The 7,647-nt window shown below is 34.2% G+C and overlaps 1 long non-coding RNA gene across 1 annotated transcript; it reads right to left on the bottom strand.

The window, feature by feature from the left end:
• Positions 1 to 4,048: 4,048 nt before the first annotated feature.
• LOC128160255 (uncharacterized) lies at positions 4,049 to 6,950 on the bottom strand. Its single transcript, XR_008240260.1, has 2 exons — positions 6,597 to 6,950; positions 4,049 to 4,349 (listed from the first exon to the last, which is right to left on the bottom strand). It is a non-coding gene; the product is annotated as an uncharacterized LOC128160255 (long non-coding RNA).
• Between the last annotated feature and the right edge of the window lie 697 nt (positions 6,951 to 7,647).

Raw genomic sequence — 7,647 nt, forward strand, 5'->3', positions numbered from 1 at the left:
CCATTTATGAATTGATGAACAGCAGCGAAAATTAAAAAATATATATTTTTTAAAAGATAGCCTAATTTGTACATCTTTCCTATGAAACAATTTTCATTTGTCAGGCAAGCTTTTTGGAAAGCTACATGTATTACTTGTTTAAAAAATAATTGGTTTTTTTAATGGCATTCTCCCTCCCTCCCCCCCTCTCTCTCTCTCTCTCTCTCTCTCTCTCATTCTCTGTGCAAGCAGTGTCCATAATATTTATGTTTTCTGTAATTTTAATTCAGTCGATCTTCTTTCATGTTCACTGTAGCTTTATATAAAGTTTATGAGGAACGTAAAGTATCTAAAACCCTTGGCTAGCAAAGATTATCTTCCTCGTGCATGGGGGAATCACAGTCATTATTATAATTCTGAAAATAAATGTACACACGCATAAAAATCATTGACTCTCTCTCTCTCTCTCTCTCTCTCTCTCTCTCTCTCTCTCTCTCTCTCTCTCTCTCTGCAACCGGTGATCTTTAATATTATTCAATCTTCTTCAGTCATGTACGTATGTTTCATGCATTCACATGTATGTACATATATATGCCGTTTAACATGCTTTATCATAGTTCTGAAAATAAATGTATGCATGCATAAAAATCATTTAATATTCTCTCTCTCTCTCTCTCTCTCTCTCTCTCTCTCTGCCTGCAACCGGTGCTCGCAATGCCTCTGAACATCTCCAGTTCTAGCTTCGTGACGTAACAGTAGGCTATACGTCAGTTTGAAGAAGTTTTGGAAGACTTGCACACTAAAATCGACACTTTAGTTGGCAGAAATATTCATGGGCGGATCCTGAAACTTCAAAACTTTGAATTAGTATTTTGAAGAGAACTCTTTAGTTTCTGCCAGACCACTGACGCAGCATCTTACTTAGGTGATGGGAAATGTCTCCAGCTATATAAATTTAAAAAAAAAGGAATATTAAAATGAAGATTTACAATGAGCCCATAATTCTATCACAACTCATAACAACGTACATCGCAGACTTCCATAGAATTATTGTGGGTTTTTTTCCAATATAATTTTAATATCTGCATGTTACAAATATAAAATTAAAATGAACGAATATTACGATCACGCTAATGCATTGTGTGATTCAACGTACTGCGTCAAGAATGCATTATATTAGAAACGTGGTATTTCAAGTATTGTCAGTAGATATTAAAATAATATTGATTATTATGGAATTTTTTTAAAAGAAATGATGAACCCAACAGGTTAAATACAGAGAGACGTTTATTCATGTCTACACACCACTGCTTATTTGTGTAGTTTGACTAAAGAAGAAACATGCATTCAAAACGTCCATCATTCCTAAATAATGTTAGAGATGCCTATTATACATGTAAAGTATAGTAAAAAAAACCGTACTGCTTGTACTGTAATCACATGCAGAAACTGAAATAATATGGTAATTAAAAAATCAAATTAATGAATACAACTTGAACAACACATATAAATACCTGTTCAAGATATATACGTTATTTATATACCGTACTGTTAGAGTACATGTACCTGTAAAATATGAGAAAATATACTTGTTACGTTAGTATTTCTACTTAAACACTTAGCATGTAAACCCCGCTGAAATTATATTTATTTTCATGTCGCCAGGGACTGATAAGATGTATCCAATTTTAAGTTCGTAGATATTTCAGGCTTAATTCATGATCCGCCGATCAATTTCAACTCTCGGTGCAAACAGAATATATGACGTCACGAACACGGAAGTGACGCGGATCGGTAAATCTTCTGTGGCAATGGATGCAGTGCTTGTTGGAACTTGTCATGTAAATAACGTCAAGCTTATAGCTATGATGTTTTATTGTAACTCGGAATTCGGTGAATTTCTTAACTGCCGCGACCGCAGTTTGGATTATGTACGTCTCGATCGTAGCCATCGCGTTTTAGCCAAGCATTGTCGCATACAAAGGCTACTTCACTTCGTTTCATTGTAAGTTTAGATTTGAGGAGTGCAGTGTTGCTTCCAGTCAACATCTACGATGTTATAGTGGCGAATTTACAGCTTGTAGAGATGATTTACGTATTACAGATCAAATATTAATGTCTAAATTGAAAAGCAGCTGGATTTTTTACGCGAATGGAGGGGGGGGGGGGGGTTAGCTTTTCACTGAAAAACTAAGGGGGGTAGTTTTTCAGTGAAAAACTAACCCCCCCCCCCCTTTTCTACCGGAAGATGTTAGGAGATTTGTCGTACAAATATGATTTATACAAATGAAAATTTATCAAATAAAGAACAAACAAACAATTACAAAACAAATAAATAGAAAGAATTAAAACAAATAAATAAGATAAATACTGGTAATATAAATTCAGAGCATAGAAAATCATGTATTTTTCTCCATTACCCCTGCCACTGCTAAAATCACACTATCTCATGGATTTATATTTTTTTCATTTAACTAAGGCTATTAGGGCCAATTAAAATATTCCATCAGGAAAAAGGTGAATTCCGAGGAAAATAATTATTCCGAAATAAAATAATACCTTGTTTACAAAGTTTGATTTAACTCTAATTTGTTTATCATCAAGAAATTCTGCATCGCTGACAAATAAAGTTTTCTTCTGTATAATGAAATACCAATTAACTGACTATTCGGACAATAGCAAGTTTATTGTCCCACTCCACAGCAACTATTTCCCTTGGCTTTGCCTCATTAAATAGTTGCTGTCTTTGGGGACAATAAACTTGCTATTGTCCTCATACCCAGTAAATACTAAATAGGCATATAATATCCCATCCACCTAAATTTTATGTTATATAACCTCCCGTTTGTAACCTTCAATTTCACTGTAAAGTCAACATATCTGTCATAGCCGCAAGTTTCACAATTTATTTCTGCTTCTCATGTACTTAAAATCAGGGGCCTTAATATTGCTTACCAATTCCAACAAGAGACATCCCTCTAACTATTGATAATCATTAAAATTCATTTCATGAATCTACGCAACAATGATAAACCTTCAAGTACAGTCACTCTCAATTTTACAAAAATATTTACGGTACTTTATCCGAAAATGTTCCTTGTACCTTTAACTTAGTACATTAACATTTTTATGAAAAGACTAAGAAAGCTAATGCAATTCTGAGAAAAAGAATACCACATATTGCCAATTCCATTGAGGTTTAATAAAAATATGGCCATTTAAGTGAACCCACCATTTCCAATTTCCTTTAGTAAACACAGATTTACAGGGTTCTCCATAGTAAAACATCTTTAGTTACCTGACCTTTTAGAGGTCAACTTTTGTTCAACCACCTTTAAAAAGAAACCTTATTCAATACAACACACCCCTACATGATATAATCATGATAAAAGCTTCACATCACTTAGAAATACCCTTACATGTATACCCCCCACCCCCCAATCTTTTGATTTTCATAAAAAGTCATGGTTTGAAATGTTTTACCTAATTTTATGAGACGTGTGGCAATTTCCTTGAGTAATTTCTCACACATATGAAAACAATCATCAATGATTCTAAAATTTGATCTTTATTTGTTTATTGTATGATTTGTACCATTTTAATTAACAAATAGACAGCTGTCCTGCTTGTGATTTCTTGTTTTCATGAAAAAAGTAAGCTAACAATCATATTTAGTGAATATCTAATCTATTCTGATATCTAGTCTCCTTCTAACCATGCTAAAACAGTAAGTTACAACCTACAAGTTAGACATCTGCCTTAAATTAAAATTAAATTCAAACACACCCAGGTAGCTGGAGACAGATCGAGTTGATTTCAATGAAAAATTCTCAAATTTGACATGTTTTTCTACTTTTTTTTATGCATATATACCTTAGAAAGGTAGAAATAGGTTGTTTCTTGTTCATTTCAAAAGTAATTATCATAGCAGATGTTATTTCAAAGTCAAATGTACATATACATATCCTACATGTAATCTTAATGCAGACAATTAAATAGAGGGGGGGGGGGGATTTTTCAATTATGTAAACACATCTAAATATCTTTATGAAATAAAAAATAAAGGAAACATAATTGCATACTTTTATTGAAAAACAAATTTTCACAGCAATTATGAATTTCTTTATAAACAGCCTTAATTTTGTTTTCATAATTTCTTATCAAACACAAACCACAACATGGCATGATGCTTTCTTCAAGTTCCATTATTGTTTATGCATTATCGGATTTAATTTGAATTACCGGTAAATAGTCTGTAGAACACAAGGAATATGCATGTGGATAGAGGTGACAGGTTAATCTCAGGAGCTGACCCACAAGAATCAACAGGTACCGGTAAAAGCCATGTGGTAACAAGAGTCTGTTTTGAGCTGAAATAAAAAAAAAAAATAATTAGCTGTGTTTACATACATGTACTTGTAATAGCTGTGTTTACATTAACATATGCATAGTATTTCTGGAAAAAATACACTGACCATGCAGTGTAATAGGTATGACATATCCCAATACATGACATAACATTTAGGCAGTACAAGATCAAAAATTTGCATATCAAGTCATAATATAATATTAAAAAATTTTCATAGGTATAAACACTTATCAAATTGAGAGAGAGAGAGTTTGAGAGAGAGAGAGAGAGTTTATTACCGTACTTGTAGTGCAACAGTCAATATTTCAATTCGTAAATTACAAACGAATATTACCCACCGAACAGCGTCAAAGTACATGTACTGGTATTAGCTTCTGGTATACCATTTCTTATCAATTCTACTGTGTTTTTTTTTTTGCAAATAAATTTAGCAAGGGTTTTTGCTTATTTTCTTATAAATTACATGTTTTAAAAACAATACTATGTGTAATAAGCATAAAACATGTATGAGTAAACTTAATGAAGAATTTTTAATAAATTATTTTTCACAGAATGTGGTATATTACATGTATGTCAATCTTTATAAAACTAGCGTATATTTCGTGCGCCATAAATTGCAAGTTTTTTGTAAATATCATTTACTTGCATGATAGGTATATATGGTCTAACCAAAATTTTCTTCACAAAGTACAGCTGTATGTACCACATATATGTTTTGTCACAAGTATACATTTTAAAAAAAACAACCCCAAATTCCAACAGTTGAAATAAACTCAACTCATTCTCTGATAAGTTCATTGTGTTTTGTGCGTGCATATCTTATTTGTCTGCTGCAACAGCAGCCAATCAGTGGTAGGCTGAATCCACAAAAAGAAAGTTTGTGTTTTAGGAGCGGGTAAATTGTTTATGCGACACTGTCAAGAAAACCACACCAAATAATAACAGGAAACATAAATATTCACTTATATGTATTGTGTTGTAAAGTAAAGGTTTTTAACACTTATTGCATCTTGCAAAACATGTGATGACCCTTAATCATCTGTCATATATCTGATATACATGTATATGTAAAAGATGGGAGAAATAACAACGGAACAAACTGGGATTCGAACCTGGCCCTCTGAATCTCTAGTCAAGTGCTCTACCAACTGAGCTACATGTATCTGGCACCGGTATTCAAACCAGTCTGACCGTCACATTCCTTCCCCCTTAAATGATCTTCACCCTCGAAGATCACCCCTGGCAGGAGTTAACCTGTTAGTTCCAGGGGTTGGTCACAACACCAATATTGTAACAGGATGGGAGAAATAATGAAGGACCAAACCGGGATTTGAACCTGGGCCCCCTGAATCTCAGTCAGGTGCTCTACCAACTGAGCTATCTGGCACTGGTATTCAAACCGGTCTGATCATCACATATATAAAGAATTATTTTAAACAATGTTGTTCAATAAAAAATAACACGCGCAACCTTCAGTTTTTGTCTGTAATTAATCAATATTGGCGTGCGATCAGTTCTCGCCGAGTACCATTTCTCACCAGTGCATTGTTACGTCATTTTATCAACACATAAAATTATATACGAAAATATGATGTTACAGTGCACCAGCGAGAAATGGTCCTCGACGAGAACTGCTCGCAGGCCAGTACTGCCAGTAGTCAGATTAAAAAAAAAGAATAAAAAATTACATTTAAAACATTAACAAGGACAATTTAAGTACACATCATAACTGCTAAACAAGAAAAATTATGTGAACTGGTAGAATAGTACGCATAGTTCTAACTTGTAACCTACATGTACAAGTACATGTACCGGGTACCCGTTGGTCTGCTAAACCTTTCTAATGATACAATGATTGGCATCATAAAGATATTAAAGTCATGTTTTAACTATACAATTTTATTTACTTGAAGTTATGTCTACAGGATATTCATGACTACATTTGGAGTCTTCTGCACAAGAATATATGATATGTTTCTAATTAGACCCTGCTTTGAATTTTGAGTTGAAAATTCACAATCTGTTATTTTTTTAAATAGATAAATTCAGTTACCCTTTCCAGTCCCCCATGAACCTCGAGCGAGTCTAAACATCCATGAAACATGTAAAAATTACACGTTAGCCTAGTAAACAAACACCCACACCATAACAAAAACAAACAGTGTGCACGTACTTACATGTACATCTATACTATATACTAAATTTTAACTTTAACTTTTTTAAACTTTAAAAGGAGTAAAAGCCTCACCTTCTTCAGTAACATCCACATAAATCACACACTTTAATGTCCATCTTTTCCCCTTTATTACTCGTAGCTTATCAACGGCTGATCGTCGACAGAAGTGTGGCTGTCAGAATTTCCTCGTAAACGATTCACACAAGAAAAATATCCTCCTTAAACAAATATGTAGTATTGTTCCCTGTGCATGTTCATATGTTTCACAGTAAATTGAAAATGCATTTGTACGTCGAAAGAATACACAACTTCTCTTCTGCATTACGGCTCTCTCTTTTCTACAATGCCGTTCGTTACTGTTTACATTCGGCGCGCGCGCGGGGGTTACAAACAGGGGCGCCCCGACAAATAGTTGCACATAGAACGTTAAAATAATGTCATAAATGATATAAATGAACTAGAGACGAGCTCGTTGCAAGCAACGATTAGGTCTTCCGTCGTAGCTGCGTCATACTTGTGACGTAATACAAAAATTGATACCTGACCATGGTGCAATATTAGATGTATAAACACTGTGTAAAAGAAACAAAGTACATGTATATAAGCAAATACAAATCTTTAAAAGTTGTCTAAAGTTTGATTCGCCGCATGTTTTTTTTTGCATGTGCATTTTATTTTGAGAAACTTATCTAATCATCATAATTAACTCAATATACACAGAATATGGACGGCGATTATAATCACACAGTGGGTATGCCCGGTATGTACGTAAAAAGACCAAACATTTTACTCGCATTTTTTATCGAAAGCAAGGGCCAATGAATCTTTAAGAATGTATGCGGAGATCCTGGAAATTTTACAGAAGGTTCTGAAGAATAATTTTGTTTTTTGAGGGGGGTGGGGGGGGGGAGGGGGGCATGCGCGGATAAGAAAAATTTTCCTGGGGTGGGGGTTGAGTGTCTGACGGTTGAGTGTCTGACGGTTATTTGAGTATGCCTGGGGATGTCCAAGGCATATTTTTGTAATTTTATATTGTACATATAATGGAAAGAAATTTTGCGGGGGTTGGGGTGGGGTCTGGAACCCTCACCCTACTCTTCTAGATTCGTGCATGGGGAAGACC

This window comes from Crassostrea angulata, chromosome 8 (assembly GCF_025612915.1).
Source record: "Crassostrea angulata isolate pt1a10 chromosome 8, ASM2561291v2, whole genome shotgun sequence".
Taxonomy (NCBI): domain Eukaryota; kingdom Metazoa; phylum Mollusca; class Bivalvia; order Ostreida; family Ostreidae; genus Magallana; species Magallana angulata.